The 17,430-nt window shown below is 41.6% G+C and overlaps 1 pseudogene; it reads left to right on the top strand.

The window, feature by feature from the left end:
• Window positions 1-1,530: 1,530 nt before the first annotated feature.
• On the top strand, window positions 1,531-1,650 carry LOC136657942 (5S ribosomal RNA; annotated as a pseudogene).
• Window positions 1,651-17,430: the final 15,780 nt, after the last annotated feature.

Here is a 17,430-nt window from a genome sequence, read left to right as displayed (position 1 = left end):
AATGAAAAAAGCTTGGCACCCTCCCTAGTTAGTTTTATGAAGGAGAAGATTTGTGGGGAATTGCCAAATTGGTTTCCAATTAGAAAAATAAATTTGATTTTATCGCATTGGAGGAAAGTAAAATGGTGGTTAGTAATTGGATTTTTCTCAGCCTGTCAAACTTGGCACTCACTAGTCTCTCGGTCCCCAAGAAGAAATAACTGCAGGAGCTGTAATTTTTGTTAGTGTATTTGATCAAAGCAAACTTATGGGTTTTAGCCTGAGATATTGTCTTTGATGGGAAATGTAAATCTAAAGAGATCATCATTATCTACTGGGGGAATCTCAGGCAGCGGGAGGGCACGCATAAGTCTCATTGAGTTGAAGCAGACAGGTAATTTTAATGACTCAGTTGCTAGGCAACATCCATTTTAAAACTATGTTTTCATTTAAGTGGAAGAAAAACTGTATGTCCGCCTCCCCCACAAAATAGGAAGCTGTAACCAGGAAAGATACCAACATATAAAAAAGTACCTGAGAAGTTGGAAGAGCTCTCAGTTTCTGTGAAAGAAAGGGATGAGAAGTTTGAGCACCTGTGCATACTTTGGCGTAAGTTTCATTGAGTTAAGTGGGACTTGCTTCAGCATAAACATGCACTGCATTCAGGTGCCTGCAAAACTTAGGGCTTTGTACCCCCTCTAGCTATGCCACTGACTGCATGAAGCTGCACACCTTTCATGCCATTGGGTTCATAAGAACATAAGGAGAGTCCTTCTGGTTCAGGTCAAAGGTCCATCTAATCCAGCACCCCACAGTATCCCAGCAGAAGCAAAGCCCATAAGCAGGAATGAAGGCACACACCCCTTCTGCCATTGCTTCCCTGCAACTGTGTTCAGAGGCATACTACCGCCGAACCAGGCTCAAACCTGTGGCACCGCACACTCGAACCATGCTTGGAAGCAAAGTGGGGAGGGGAATGACAGGCAAACAGGATTTTTCCTATAACTACTAGCAAAAATATTTGCTGTATCCTTTAATTGTACCTCCAACCACACAGTTTTATAGTCCTACAGTCTGTTTCGGAGACCACTTTGTTGACATGAATATGAATTCAGGAGTCATAAAGAGAAGCACGTGATCTCACCCTGGGATCCATATGTCTTGGACGGTAACACGGATGGGGGAGACTCGACAGACCATTTTGCAACAATTGCAACTTTACTACCATTTCCTTAGAAAGATTTATGGAACAATAGACTTTTTCAACTGATATTTAACAGTTTTTTTGGCCAGAAGTCAATGCATTAAATTTCTTCCCCAAACTAATTGTGTTCGGATATCGGAACTATCAGTTAATGATAGTTACTAGTTGTTCCTGATCCAGACTATGAGCGTCACTTCTGGATGATTTACTCTCAAAAAAACAAAAATGTACTCAAATTCCTTTGCAATATTAAAGAAGATAAATAATGATTAACAATCAATCCCTTAATACTACAAAATTGTTTTTTCTATGAGTGTAATATTGAAGGAATTATCTGAAAGTAGTATGTGAGCAGCAACTGTTACCCTGCACATGCCCGATCTTGTCTGATCTTGGAAGCTAAGCAGGGTCAGGCCTGGTTAGTACTTGGATGGGAGACCGCCTGGGAATACCAGGTGCTGTAGGCCTATACCATAGTCTTTCGAGACTGAAGGTTGCCAATCATCATCATCAATCAGTAGTTATGTGTGAAGGCCATAGGAGGAATGCCTTCACCAATTCTGTTTTCCAGGCACTAAGAAACAGCTTTCTATGAAAATGCTTTGCAGACTTGAAATTCCTATTATATAGTGTATCACCTCATCATCCACTCTTTCTAGAAATGCTTGATAAAGCCTGGGTGGTTGCAGCGCATCATGGATTTTGTAGTCCCAAAGCTATATGAGGGCGATATTAATTTTTCTAACAGCAGTATGTTTTCATCTGATGTCACCCTGTGTAATGGAATTTCAATCTTCTAGTTGCAGGGCTATGAAGTCATTCTTGCATATGCAATATTAAACCTGGCTCAAGAGGTATTACTCTGAGTTGTGCTCTAGATTAATGATTTAAGATGAAATTTTTAAATGGAAAATCAGGTACAAACAAGCGCTCATTGTTAGAGACAGTGGCATCACTAGCGTTGCGTCCCCTGGTGCAGGAGGCCAGCGTGTTGCCCCCATAGTCGAATTCCTCCCATGCAGAGAGCGGGGCAACAACCTGAGTGGTGGGTGTTGTGATGTACCATATTCTCCCCACTGGTTTTTTGGCCATACCTCTTGATAGAATAGAGATATTTCAAAGTGGTGTGTTTCATTGCATTCTGCTGCAAATCACACATCGAATGGTATATAACATGATGGTATAATTCCTACATACTGTGATTTCAGCAATTTTGTTCACTAGCGGTGTCACACCCCCCCCCCTTACAAATATCAAATCACCTTACAAATATCTTATTGGTTCCATGCTGTGTCACAATAATATCTCATTGGCTCTTGGAACAATCAGTCTCATTGGTTCATTTTGAATTAAGGAAATGTACTTTTTTTGTTACATAAGAGATTTGCATTTTTGTTTTCTGGTTTTTTGACCATAACAAATAGGATGGAGATATTTCACTCAGGTTTTTTCCATTGCATGCTGCTGTAAATTCCACATCAAATGGTATATATGATAGTAACAATCATGATTTTATCGCGTGCCTCCCCTGTGTGCGTCATGCCCTGTACATGTCAGCCAGTGCGATTCGGTGCAATATCACTGATTAGAGATCAGCCTACACTGAAAAGTTCTGCTGCAGGGTGATTGTGCAGCAGACTTTTCAAAAGGAGTGATTACTGACCAGAATTTAGAAGTCAGAATCCTAATTTATTGGACCTGAAATGTGCAAATTAAATTTCACTCTTTGAAAATTTTGGTGACCTGTGTAGATGCTGACATGTTCTATATTACAGTCTTAAACACATGTACATGGGGATGTATATCGTGGAATGAACTAGAACTCACATCTAGTAGACATGCCTAGGACTGCAGTGTAAACCTCTTGTCACAAAAGGCAGGAAGCCTAAATGGGATTGCTGGCACTAAATGTACAGTAATTAAATAACCATTTAGTTATTTGATTTTTCTCTGTAAACCGCTTTGTGAACTTCTAGTTGAAAAGCGGTATATAAATACTGTTGATTGATTGATTGATTAAATAGCGACAGCATCAATAGTACTGAATTAGGGTAAATAGGCCATAGAACAGAATCCATCAGAGTCCTGTCCCAGTCAGATGGGAGTATCTTCTACTAGGATTGGTTCCTTTCCTGCATTTTCACTGTGTTCCTTATGAATTACACGCAGCTCAGAACATCACAGTAACTTTTTGTTCAGAAAATACGGGGGCACTTGTAATGGTCTGACATGTAGGAAAGTGTAGAATATTTGTAATATCTGAGTAACATGAAACCAAATACTATTCATAGTCCTTAAGAGTTATTTATTTTTATTTTTATTTTTTTTGCAGTAGATCCAAGATTGATTTTGGTGCCAAGGCAGGATGGGAGTGAGGAAGTTGAACCTGTGTGAAGTCATTGATATATATGGAGAAAATGAGGCTTGACTGAGACTATGGGGTGATTTTGCATAAATTACAGGTCCCCCTATGCTCCCTCCTCTCTTGTATGTCTCCCCTCCACATGCTCTGCTTAATTCCTCACTATTATGAATGCCCAGTTTCCCTCCCTTATTTTTGAACACTTTTATATTCCCCGAAGCTCCTTTGCAAGTTCAGCAGACTAAAATGTTGCAGGGACATACTTTGCAATCAGCCTTTCCCCTTTGTTTGAAACTCCATTATCTAGCCCAGCATGCATTTGTAGATTGGGGAAATTTCTAACACTGCTAAGTATGACTGGAGTACTGAGATTGGCATGAATTTAGAGATTGGGCATCCTAACCTGACCATTTGGATCAAAGGGTAGGCAATTTCTAACATTGCTAAGTATGACTGGAGTACTGAGATTGGCATGAATTTAGAGATTGGGCATCCTAACCTGACCATTTGGATCAAAGGGTAGGCAGATTCCATTCCGTCTGGTGATGACATTAGGAAAGTGAGGGTTGTTTTCCATCAGTTGCCTGAATTACTCATTCATTGAAAGTTCAGAGAGGAGAACCCACTTGCTCACCCACAAGTGCAATGAGTAGAAATTCCTTGAGCAATGTAAGCCTCTTAGTCTAGGACTCTGTAGCTAGATTGTGATCAGCAACCTTTTGTTGCTTTGCTTGTCGACAAACCACCAAACTTCCCTGAGTTTAACCTGGCTAAGGGTTGTGGGGAGGTTATGGGCTGAGAACAGCATCCCAGCTCCATCTGCTGGGTGTTAATGGTTACTACATCCATTTGGTGAAAACGCCTCTTTATGCTTTCCAGCCAAGCTCAGGTATTTTCCATCAACTTGCTTATACTTTTAATATTCACTTTTCTTATCCTGTTCTGTTTTATCCCCTTTCTGTGTAGACCTTTTATAAATTAGGTACATTTTGCCCCTATGTCTGCCTGATCCATGTTCACAGGCAATTCAGTGAAGGCCCAATCCTATCCAACTTTCCAGCACCGGTGCAGCCGCAATGCAGCTATAAGGTAAGAGAATAAATGTTCCCATACCTTGAGGAGGCCTCTTTGACTTCCTCCCCACCAAAAGATGCAGTGCACACCCCAATAGCATGGCTGCACCGGCACTGGAAGACTGGATAGGATTTGGCCCTAAATTGTCACATTTCTTTCCCCTGCAGATGCTATGGGGGCTTTGATTTTTAAAGTGGTGGGGTCCCCAGATTGCTTTCCTCTGCCTGGTCCCTATAGTCTGGGATAGTGGCAGCAGATAAGACCAGCAATTTTTTCCCCATTCAGCTGCTAGTCCAGTAAAGGGAAAGCAGGAAACAGGAAGGGGTGTGTGCTTGCTAACAACTAGGACCTACTCCCCTTGGTCAGCCTACCTTTTCCCGGGAAACCCTTTCCCTTACATTCTCAATTTTGGCCACCATAGTTTTCTATAACATCCAAACCATCACAATTTGGCTTGCGTGAGCCCTGCAAACCAGGGTTTAATTTTCATAAATCAATAGTAATGTGCTTGAACAAATGTGCTTGGATTGCAACCTTACTGCATAACCGAATGAGCCCCAGAATCAGACCTATTCAGGCCTGTGTCCCCCAAATTACTAGCTATTCAGCATTTTCAAGCAGGCTGAGCAGTGATTACTTACAGTATTGACATGAGAACGTGTTCATGAAAATCCAATCAATACATGATTTACAGACATCCAATTTCACATATTTCATTTGAAAATTGTTTGCAGTAGATTTTATTCACTTTATTATAAGAGCCTTTTGGCCTTATAGAAAATCAATCCTCTGCCATCGAAATGTTGTCATATAACTCCACATAGTTGCAATTTATTTTTCCCCTCCCATATGCACCTTGTAATGGGGCTTTATATTTGAAAGAGCTGTCAAGAATGTGCTTAGTTGTTGCACTGGTGGGACTGTAAAACTTTAGAAGAATGATTAAATTAAAAAAATTACTGCACCAGTTTTACAGACACACACAGAATTTTCAGAATGAAAGATTAACATTATGTGTATTGTCAGATTTGTTAATAACATAATCTGCTGTCACAAAAGAAATTATTAGTGTCCAAGTCAGCTTTGTTACTAAATTATCTAAATAGCACATTATGATCCATCATGTACCTGAGAAACATTTGAACTATTGTGTAGGGGTGCACAGTCAATTTAAGAATGAGTAGAGATGTGTTTCATTCATTCCAAAATGCATGTGACGGTACACTAATGGATGCAAACGGATTCATTTTCAGAAACGCATTTGTTTAATATTTTTTAATTCAGCAACAACAACATTACAGCTCAAGTAACAGTGCCTATTTTAGGGCTCAATATACCATTATGACAACACCAAACGGCCCTTGCACACCTCTACCTTCAGCATGCACCTCAATGCTGGTCCCTAGAAAAGGTTTATCACAGTTGGTCAGAAATGGAACTACAGTCATTTTGGCTAGCCAGCAACTGCACCTGTGAAATTGAAAGATGGCTCTACCTTGCCTTTGGACTGCCTTCTTGGCAGTCCTTCTTCCAGTTTCCACCTGTGCCCTTTTGTCTTCAAAGCAGTCACCGGCTGATGTCAAACTCACACGTATGAACCCACTCATCACTGTAGATTCACACTCAGGGCTAGGAAACCAACGTTGAAGAAATCAGTGAAGACCCAGGAAAGCAAAGACATCCAAATCAGGGTAGCAGAGCCAATGGCTGCTCTCCTCTGGTTCTGGTTTTGGGTCCTGTTGTTGGTAAAATGCCCTCCATTATAGACCTGTGAACTCTGTGTGTCAAATGATCATGTAAACCAGCCCTTTTAGATAGTTAAAAAGAGATTGCACATGGCTGTTCACTTATTTCTTCATGAATTGCATCATGTAATTACATTACAATGTCTTTTCTAGTGGCTGCTTGCTGGTGTTCCTTCTACATCTTTTTCGATGGCAAGCCCTTTTGGGACAGGGAACCATTTAGTAGTTGATGTTCATTGATGTTCTCTTTAAACCACCTTATTTTGCTGTTTAAAAGCAGTATATAAATGTTCTTATTAATAATAGTCATGGCAAAGAAGATGATCATGAAGTAATGAGAATTCACTGTAGTACCACACACCATAATTCGAGCCACATTTCTTTAGTGGTATGAAAATTCATGGTTTGTTCTTAGATACAAGGTTTGCTACCAGATTCTAGGCTTGCTGCCAATATTTTTACTCAGGTCAAATATTGTGGCTTCATAATTTCTGAATCTGGAGACTACTGTTCTGATAGCAGCTCTGAAGCCACTATATTTTTCACAAATCCAATTATAAGTACTGTAATTACTGCAAGGATTACTATATTCTCGATACCTGCATGGTGGCCTAATTTTAAACTGCTTGAGTTGAGACAATTTTCTATATTCTCATGATATTTTGACAATTTATTGCCAAGCCATCCTCATTCTTGCAGCCTTTGTGTGTACCATATATGAATGACAAATTGTATATATAACCTTAACACAGCAGAACACATCTTGGATTTTTAATTTAAGGAAACAGATTTTCTGTGAAATTGTAAGTAGCCATTTTGGTCCACTAGAATAAACTCCACAAAACAAAACATGCTTTCGTTTCTGCAAAAACCATCGGTCAAGGATGAACCAAAAAAAAGTTTCACAGAATAATAGTGTGAATTTGTCTTTGGACGCATTGCAGAATGCAAGATGAAGATTTTTTTATTTTTTGCAAACCAATCTACTTTTCTGTGTTCTACCATTTTGCTGCTTAGGTTGTTATCTGCTGTTCCATGTCACCCATGACCCTCCCAGTACATAAAGCTGCAAATAATTGCATTCTTCTAATTTTCCTCACTAACTTAGTACCTTCTCCTCCTCACATTCTCAGAACAGATGTTTGTTGTCTGCAAGTCTAAATTTTTTTTTTTTCTTGGAAGGCAACTTTGGAAGAACACCAGTACTCTAGCCAGTCTAATTTGGAGGGATAGTGAAATAGAACATCTGGCATGTTCCATGATTAAGTAAGGCACTCCGAAACCAAAATTGCCACAGGAATCGGCAACTTTGCTGAGGTCTTTCAGAGACCAGGCCTGAACAAGTGCTTCTGTGTTAATGAAACTGTTTTCTCTGGAAACTCTTCCCATTAATACAGGGCAATATGCAGAGCAAGGCGAAACACTAATGCAGCACTTCAATTTTTAAAAGCTTTTCGCTTAGGGAGCCTGCAGCTCTCTTAAAAATTTAACGTGATTCAATAACTTCATTAATCACTTCCTAAGCTCTAAGTGCTCCAAGAACTTAGGGACTTTCAGTCTTCCTGTTATTCTTGCTGCTCTCTGGGTAATTGTGGGAATTTTTCAGTAATGAAAGCAAACAATGGTTCCAGCTTCAACCTTACATGCACCACTTCATTCCCTTGCACATTCACAAGTAGCTAATTCTAACACTGCTAAGTATGATTTAAATAAAAGTTTATTGGGTTTAAAAGCCACAGTCAATTAAAAACAACCATTACCTTGATGTTTCACCCAATATCTGTGACGAGCTTCTTCAGAATATTTGAAATAATTGTTTTTAATTGACAGTGGCTTTTAAAGCCAATAAGTTTTTTATTTAAGCCATTTCTGCTCAGCGCACAGGTGTACACATTTGATCTCTGTTGCGTATATGCAACGTTGGGCAGAAATGGCTTAAATAATGGATACTGGCCAGGAAAGCCTTAGTTAATAGTGCTAAGTATGACATCTGCTTATGTGTTTACTCTCTGCAAATAAGCCAGGTGCACCTGGAAGATTCCTCTTTCTCCTTTAGCATTCCTGGATATTCTGCTGCAGATCTTAAGGTCACAATTCTTCAGCAGAAGAACTGCAATGGGGATTTAAACAGAGAATGACCTTTAGTGCTTTAGCTTTAGCTTTTAAGCAGTTGTGTATGTGGGAGGGGGAGAGAGAGAGAGAGAGAAAGAGAGAGAGAGAGACAGCTCTTGATCAACAAAAGACATGGGGCAGGGCCTCTGAGAGGAATTTTGGCAGGGGATACAAAGTTTCTTTTGGGCCCCTTCCCAAAGGGGTAGGGGTCAACGAGGGGGGAAGGGCAGCGACAGGGGTCGATGAGTATAATAAATATAAATAAATAAAAGATTATAACAAAGCACATTTGATTTGAACATATTTGTTTACGCTATAATGCAGATGAGAAAGAACAATACAGATAAGGAGACAGAATTCACATTGAAACATCATTTTATATTAATATGCAGATATGATCATCAGAAGACAACTATTATTAAGAAACTTACAGTGCCATCCTATTCATGTCTACTCGTAAGTAAGCCTCATTGTGTTCAATAAGGCTTACTCCCAGGAACGCGTGTATAGAATTGTAGCTTTAGTATTTACTTTGCAAAAAGAGCTTTCCTGGCCTTTTTCTGTGAAATCACAACTTTGAAATTAATTGTTCTGGCAACGCTTGATTTGATACTTAGCCTGGCCAAATCCACAAGATGTCCCTGAGACATTGTAGATCATAAATAATTCTTAATTAGCTTCAGTTTGCTAAATGACCACTCTGCAGAAGCTACTGTTGCTGGAATTGTTAACAATATTCTTAAACTAATACAAACGTTTGGAAACAGGTCACCTAGTCTGTACACAAGTTCAACAGATCTAATGGTTTTAATTGTGCAGTTCCAAAATTTGCTTTATGCACCGATGGTAAATGCTCCATTCATAACATACTTTTCTATTTCCTTTTGAGGTGGAAACTCAGTTGTGATATATCCAGTGTCAAGGTCTACATTATGATCACTCCTCTCTCCTTCTAAATTCACTTTCACATGTATCTGTATGTCTACTTTCTGTTTTTCATTTTCATTTTTTGCATCTGCCTCTTTATCAAAACTCTGTGCAGAAGCACCCAAATCAATTTGGGGTTTAGGCTTTCAACATCTTCTTGTTCCAATTCTACAGGTGAGCTCAATGGAGAACTCTGTGCATGTGAAGCTGCACCTAACCCAAACCGAAATAGTGTTTGTTGACCATGAGTTCATCTTCCATGAGTTTCATCTCGTTCTTTTTTGTCTTTTCTGGGCTCCTGATTTATTAGAACAGGAGTGTCCAAACTTTTTTGGCAGGAGGGCCACATCATCTCTCTGACACTATGTCGGGGGCCGGGAATAAAAAAGAATTAAATTACATTTCAAATTTGAATAAATTTACATATATTTACATAAATGAATATATTAGAGATTGACCTTATATGAATGATTGAAGGTCTTGCAATAGCTCAAGGCCTATAGAAGTCCTTACACAAAGCAAGACCGGCCTTTCCTTCACTGCTGCTGCAGCATCACAGTCATGAAACAGCAAGCAGTGGAGAGATCCCTCATTCACAGTTCATGCGAGAGGTCAAACTGTCGCCCTTACACTGAGAACAGTTGCACTGGGCCAGCAAAGGCTCCAGTAAGTCTCCGGAGGGCCAGATTCTCATTGGAAACTGGGGGCTAATTGCGGGCCAGATTGGGAATCTTCAAGGGCCGCAAATGGCCCCCGGGCCGGGGTTTGGGCACCCCTGTATTAGAATAATACATTTTAGAGACAGACCAGACTGAAGAGAAGCCACAAATTTTTTTTTTTTCAGATGTTGAAAATGTTGAGGGAATATTTAGGATGCTAGCAGGCCACAAGAACAGATCTTAGCCCCTCTCTTGCAGCTCAGAGCACAGGTCTGCCTCGTGTACTAGTGCCCAAGCCCAGTAGGTGGCGCTGCCTCTTTGCCTTGTGGGAGTTGGAGGCCAGTTCACAGAGCCTGCTGCTGAGTGCTGGCATTGCCTGCGATGAATGTGGCAAGACTGCGTGCCACCGCAAAGCTGTGAGGGAGGTGCGCAGGCCCAGTAGGCTGTAGCCTGTTGCTTCGCCTTTGGAGACTTGGAGTCCAGTTGGTCGGAGCTAGTGTCAGCGTCCTGTCTCCCGTGCAGCAGTCTGCTGAGCTCTCAGGAGACTGTATCGCTCCAGGCCCCCTCCTCTAGCTCCCGGGCCCTCTTTCAGATCCCAGGCCAGGATACAAATTACCCCCTTTACACCCCCCCCCACTCCTAGGCCCTGGTATGGGGGAAACCATTCACTCTTCTCCTTTGCCACGTGATGTTTGTTTGTTTATTTGTTTATAGAATTTTATCCTGCCTTTCTCCCAAACCAAAGGGAACTCAAGCTGGCTAACAATATCAATATAAGATAAAACTATATACAGGTGGAGTCTATTTATCCCTGTTAGTTCCATTCCATGACTCGGCACGATTAACAAAAAACGTGTTGTGCTAAATTCCATAGAATTACGCAAATACGCTGCAACCTGACACTTCCAGATGGAAGGAAACTAAGGCAGCTATTTTCAATTCCCTCCCCTCCGCCATACTGAGTCCTCCCATTGCCAGCTGTTCCGCTTCTTTCACAGGTGGGATGCTGAGCTTTTAAGAGTCCAGTCCTATGCCTGCCTACTCAGAAGTAAGCCCCACTGTAGTCAATGGGGCTTACGCCCAGGAAAGTGTGGATCATTTTGTTTGTGTCAGCTGGAGCAGGAGAGCCTGCACCATCTGGGGGAGCGGGATTTGGCAAACACTCCCTGGGTTTTTTAAAGCAATCCCCTCTCCTCCCCCTCCATACTCAGCCATCACCATTGCCAGCTGTCCCGGCTTCTTTCACAGGTGGGATGCTGAGCTTTTAAGAGTCCAGTCCTATGTGTTTCTAGTCAGAAGTAAGTCCCATTCCAGGCAATGGGGCTTACTCCCAGGAAAGTGTGGAGAGGATTGTAGCCTTGTTGGGCTGTTTTGTTTCCGTAGGCTGGAGCACAGAGAGCATGCACCATGGGAGGAGGGAATTTGGCAAACACTCCCTGAGTTTTTTAAAGCAATCCCGGCTATCGCTACTGCCCCTGCCCCTGTGTGTGAGAGAGAACTCCATCTTGCTGCACATGCTCTGTCTACCGAGGTTTTCCACCCCCCCCTTCCCCTCTTCAGCCTCTTTGCTGGCTCAGGGGCTCCAAAAGTGTTACTGTTCCTTTGCAAGGAGAACGTCTTCCATGGCTCCAGGGCTATTTCCCTGTCTGGGTGAGGCAGAGCCTTTTTGCAGTGTTTTGGGCTGCCTGGAAATGCAGCAGAGGCCAGCGCAGGGCAAAGGTGTGTGTGACTTTCAGTTTCCCCACCCCATTTGCATTGAGACAAATCCGCAGATAAAAAATCCGTGGATAAATAGTTTGCACCTGTATATTAAAAACAATTAAAACATTAAACACCCAGGATCCCCACAATTAAAATATAAGTCATTAGAAAATGCACCAGTCCTCAGTGTCAATTGAAAACCTTCATAAATAAGAAGGTCTTGTTGCTGATGCATATCCAAGGTACCCTTCCTCATAGCCTTTTAAGTTTTGAAAAAGTTCTTAGGAGATCCAAACACAGATCTTCAACACATCAAGCAGTAATTTTGACCCTTACAGAATGCCTGAGAAGGATCTAGGTTAGAGAATAAGAAGAAAAGGACAATGTGATGTTTGTTTAGTGTACCTGTTATTTTACTTTTAGGTCTTTAGAACAGGGCTCTCCAAACCCTGGCCCACAGGCCGGATCTGGGGTTTGGAAACCCCCCCCCCTTGAGTAGCGCTTACTGTTCTGTTGCATTGCTGTTTATATTCTCAGCCTGCACAGGGATACCCTGGGCAGTCGTGTCTGTCTGTACATTTGTCTGTATGTATGGCAGCCTACTGGAATGCTGGGCAATAGATATGACTGCCCAGAGTGTCCCTGTGCAGCAATCGACTGGGAAAATAAGTGTTGACACGATGGAACGGTGTTTGTTGGGACAGGAGGACTTTTTCCAGACATAGCAGTCTGGTCTGCTTTAGAATAAAAAGCATCTAAAAGAAAAATGTTGCATCATGCCTGTCTGGGGAAAAACATGTTTGCTTTGAGTTTCTAGGCTTGAACTACTTTGGTTATCTTCTATCAGAATATGCTATAAATATATCCTATCTTCAGTGGTATTTTCTTTTACAGGCTTGTTGTCCTTTGGCCTTGTGTTGTTAATTTTCAATGACTGCTACATCCCAGATCTTATAGATCCAATTCAAATTTATTAGGGAATCTAATACCACATCCAATTAATTTGCTTTTATGAAATGTATGATAACTTTATTGAAACATGATTCAAGCCCCCAGATTAGATACTCCTTACTTGGTTGGTTATGGCTTCTCCGAACAATTGGAGTACACATGTGAAAAATCAATGCATAAACACCCAGCATTAAGTGAGATGGAAGCACTTAAATGGAAGCTGAGGTGAGAAGTGACTCTTGCCAGGGAGTGTAGTTTATGCATGAATATTAGTGTGGATGTTTTATAGACCTACTGGAGAGACTGGGGACCACTTTGTACTTTTTCTAAAACATCTGGAGATGAGTGATGTAGCCAAAATTTGGAACTGGAGAGTTGGCTTGGCATTAGTGTGTAATGAGTTTGGCCCTGGCTGCCATACGATTTCTCCCTAGTGTGGCAACTGCCCCACTCCCTTTTCTTTTGAAAATTACCTGGTAATCATAAGACTGGGCCTCATTGGTTTGCAGCAGCATTGTGGGTGCCAAGATCCCTAGGAAATGTCAGGATTCTATGTGCTTACTAAAAATGAGACTTGACAACTCTCCAGAATTGACCTGGAATCTCCTGGACTCCACTGCAATCTCCAGGTGGCTACTGAAAACCCTCCTGGAGATTTTAACAGGGCCTCTGGGAACTTGCAACATTAAACAGTATTAGACTCAAGGAAGGAAAAACGTCTCCAGAATATTGTTTCATTCGGAGTTGGCAACCCTATCAAGCATCCAGATGCTCTAGGAAATGACAGTTCTCAGGAATTCTGGATACCGTTCTACAGCATCCTAGTATTCACTAAAAACTGTAGCTGCTACTTTTCTTGTTACTGCTGCTACTGTGTAAGTTTCACCAAGCAAGGAAGGGGGCAGTTGAAGGGGACTCATGAGAGGCATTAGGGTGGGCAAGGTGATCATACAGTGAGATCCGGACTGGAATGGACCCAAGGTTAAAAGAAGCTAATTTGGGCCTTCTTCAACTGAGACCAATTAACTCATTTTGCACAAACGCTTTATGAACTGAGCCAAGGAAAGCTTGCCCACTGCTAATGGACAACATTTGGCATTACCAGTATTTGCCAGTGGCATAGATGGAGGGGGTGCGAAGCACTAAAAGTTTGGGAACCTCTGTTCTAGTGTATAATGAATGCCCGAGGTTCCTGAAGGAAAGGCAAGATCGAAATGGCACTGGGGATCAGTGCAAGATTGTGGTGAATTCTGGAGCAAAACCTTACTTACCTTTTTCCAACAAGAAACATTTAATAAATACAGCAGCAGCCCAGAGTACTTTGTGATGGTCATATTGGTCAAAGCCATTCCTTTACTTTTGCACTCATCCTGTTTCCGCATCACAGTTGCACAACAATGGGATGAGCAAAGGGAAATACTTGAAATAGCCTAACATCAGCCAGAAGTCTCTCTTGGCTAAGAATGGAAGGTTCAATAAGTCCTTAACGTGCCTTGCAGACAACTGTATCTCTCAGATGGTGGAGGAAGGAACATGGGGGGGGGGGAATCACCTAATCTGGACTTAATGCTTACCAACAAAATAGAATTGGTTAAGGAGACTTGAGGTGAAAGTGCCATCTTCTGAGTAGACAATGCATAGGCTTGCACTTTGTGTATAGTCCTTTATAGTTATATATAGTTCCATACTTTGTGTATGAAACTTACTTCTCACTAAATTCAATGGGATTTACAGTACAAGTAAGTGTGTATAGAATTGTAGGCTTACCTGGGAGTAAGTCCTAGTGAATTCAGAGTGACTTACTTCAGTGGGACATGCATAGGCATGAGCTGTATGGGTAGTCATATGGGTAGTAAGAAGGAAAGGACAATACAAAGTTTGTCCAGTGTACCTGTGATTTTACTCTAAGTCTTTAGAACAGGGTTCTCCAAACCCCAGCCCGCAGGCCAAATCTGGGGTTTGGAAAAGGCCCTCCCGTCCCCATGAAGACAATTTCAAGAAAGCTGGTTTTAATGGGTTCTGAGGACAATTAAACCTCATTCCATACCTAGAATAAGGGGAATGGAATCCTTTAAATAATGAGATACCAAAGATACCGTCACAAACAGCTCCTATGTCCCAATTGTGCAAATTAATACAGAACAGGTCTATCAATGGCTACTAGTCATCAGGGATGGCTTGGATTACTCAGACATGTGTTTTTGGGACTCCTACAGTCTTGAGTCACACTTGGGCATTGACTCAGAGGTTTTACTCTAAAAATGAAAAAAACCTGAATCAACTTGAATCAACTTGATTCAAAGGGGGGAACAGATACTCGGAACTTGACTCGTGTCTTGGTGCTGTGGCTCTAGCATATCTTTGCTAGTCATTATGCACTAATAATGCATAATGACTATGCACTACCTCCAGGTTCAATGGCAGCGTAATATCCGAATACCAGGCGTAGAGGAACAATGGCAGGAGGGAATTTTGTCTTTCTAAGGTTGCAATCCTAACCCCTTATGTCAGTGCTTTCCAGCACTGGCATAGCAGTGCCAATGGGACATGTGCTGCATCCTGCAGTTGGGTGTCACTCACAGAGGCCTCCTCAAAGTCAGGGAATGTTTGTTCCCTTACCTCAGAGCTGCATGGCCCTTATGTCAGTGCTGGAAAGCACTGACATAAGGGGTTAGGATTGCACCCTAAGTGAAACAGGATGCTGAATTGGTAGGGCTCTTGTTATGTAATGAATAGCACTTAAAAAGAAAAAAGATGGTGGCAATCAGCACAGGCACCACAGAGGTTAAGGTGGATTCCTGCCTTCAGCCAGGCTCTCCACTGAGTTGAGCACTATGTGTGGTTTGGGGGCTGGGTTATGGGCCTTCTAGTAATTCAGTCAGAGCCCAACCTGACTCTTGACACTGTCCCTAATGACACTTGTTCTGCAGAATGAGACAATAAGAGCATTTATTTTCTAAGGAAGAGTGGTAGAAGCAGAAAAACTTGGATTAATGCATTCCTGAAAAAAATCTTTGTCCAAGAATGCCCTTGCCTTGGAATGCTACACATAAGTGCTCACAAGGGCTTTTACCTTTAATGTATCGTAGAAGAATTTGTTCCCACCCTTCGGTTTTACTGCCTGAATTCTTGCATGCTTTCACATAACAGGACCCCTGCGACCTAATATTTTCCGAATTACTGTTAGGATGCTGTTTCTTTGTTGTTCGGGCATCTGAATCAATATCTCACTGAGAAAAGCATGGTGAATGCCCCTGTTATGACAGCTTGTCAATAGTTCTGGTCTCTTATGCAAAAGACCCCTAGAAGGGATTTGGGTAACCTAGACTGGGACAGGAGATATAGACTGACCTTAGCAAGGTTCAGGTAAGAAAATTATAAAGGCATAAAATTTTTTATGGTTAGCAAGCAAGCCAAAGGCAATGGGCTTCTAGTTGAGCATCCTGCACATGCTTAAAAGGGCTCACGTGGCCCTAAAAGCATGTGGCCTGCAAATAATTAATGAGAACTTCAACAGTTAGAGAGTAAAACACGGCACACTTACCCTACCCCACACCTTGTCAGTTTCAGATGCAATGTTTAGCTGAATATATATGAGAAGTCAAAAGCGTCTTCATCTTCACCATTTTTTTTCCTGCAAGCAATGGTTCTTCTACCTATGTTCCTGCAGGCCTTCAGGGAATATAAAAAAGCAACTGAAAAAGAAAAGATGAAGCACAGGCTGTTCTTTTATAAAGTAACACTCAAAGTGAATTGCTCTGCTCTCTGGAAAATACCATCTGTCCTGGAGTTTTGAACTTTTAAGTGCTTAGAAATAGTGCATTGAATTGAATGACCTAAGAAAGGAAGTGTAGCTAAAGATGCTATTTCTGCTGTGGTTGTCAACGTGACCAACTTTGATGAGAATGTTGGTTGTTTGAACAGAAACAGAAAACTGGTAGACATGGCATTGTAAGCAAGGAGGTTCCATTTCAACATAGACTTGAATGTTCCTCTTGGCAGCTTGGGATATTGTTTCTAGTCAATGCTGGTGCCAAGTTGCAGGAAGTCCTAGGACAATGTTGTTACCAAAAGGGCTGTTTTGTTTAGGGGAATTATTATACTGCCCTTATTGGAACCTCAGGATCGCAGGCTGGATAACAAGACGGTGTAATGCAGAGAAATTCCCTTTTGCTTAAAGAGGAGACTGAGAGAAAGATAACTTTTAATAAAAGATTATAGTTTTATTACAAAAGCACAAAGGTAAACATAATGCACATGGAGAAATGATAAGTGTATGTTTCTTGGTCCTAATACTTGAATCTAGTGTACCTAGCTTTTATGGTGGTTGCATGCAAAGAGTATTTGGTGCATCTGAGGAAATTAGAAAAGGGAAAGGTTGTAGGGAAGGATTTTAGGGGTCCCTGATCTGCCAAACCCAGTTGCTAACTAAAGATGGAGAGAGGAGGGGAGAAAAAAAGGGGGGAAGAAGGGAAAGAGTTTCAGGTGCCAGATAGTTACCTGTCCTGCAGAGCAGTTTGGGGGGGGGAGAGTCCTGTGTAGAGGACCCTCTGACACAACACAGATGTGTTGGTCCTTGGAGGGAGAGCCAGAGAGAGAGCATGTGGGAGGAAGCCTTCTCTTAAAAAGGGGTTTGCTGACTGTCTGAGCTGGATTGTAGCTTGCTTACTACCACACAGCAGGGAAAGAAGTAAGGGAGTAAGTAAAACATTGAAA

The sequence above is a fragment of the Tiliqua scincoides genome, chromosome 7, assembly GCF_035046505.1.
Source record: "Tiliqua scincoides isolate rTilSci1 chromosome 7, rTilSci1.hap2, whole genome shotgun sequence".
Taxonomy (NCBI): Eukaryota; Metazoa; Chordata; class Lepidosauria; order Squamata; family Scincidae; genus Tiliqua; species Tiliqua scincoides.
Note: the sequence above shows the minus strand (reverse complement) of the source record. Positions and strands in the feature narration are given on the sequence as shown.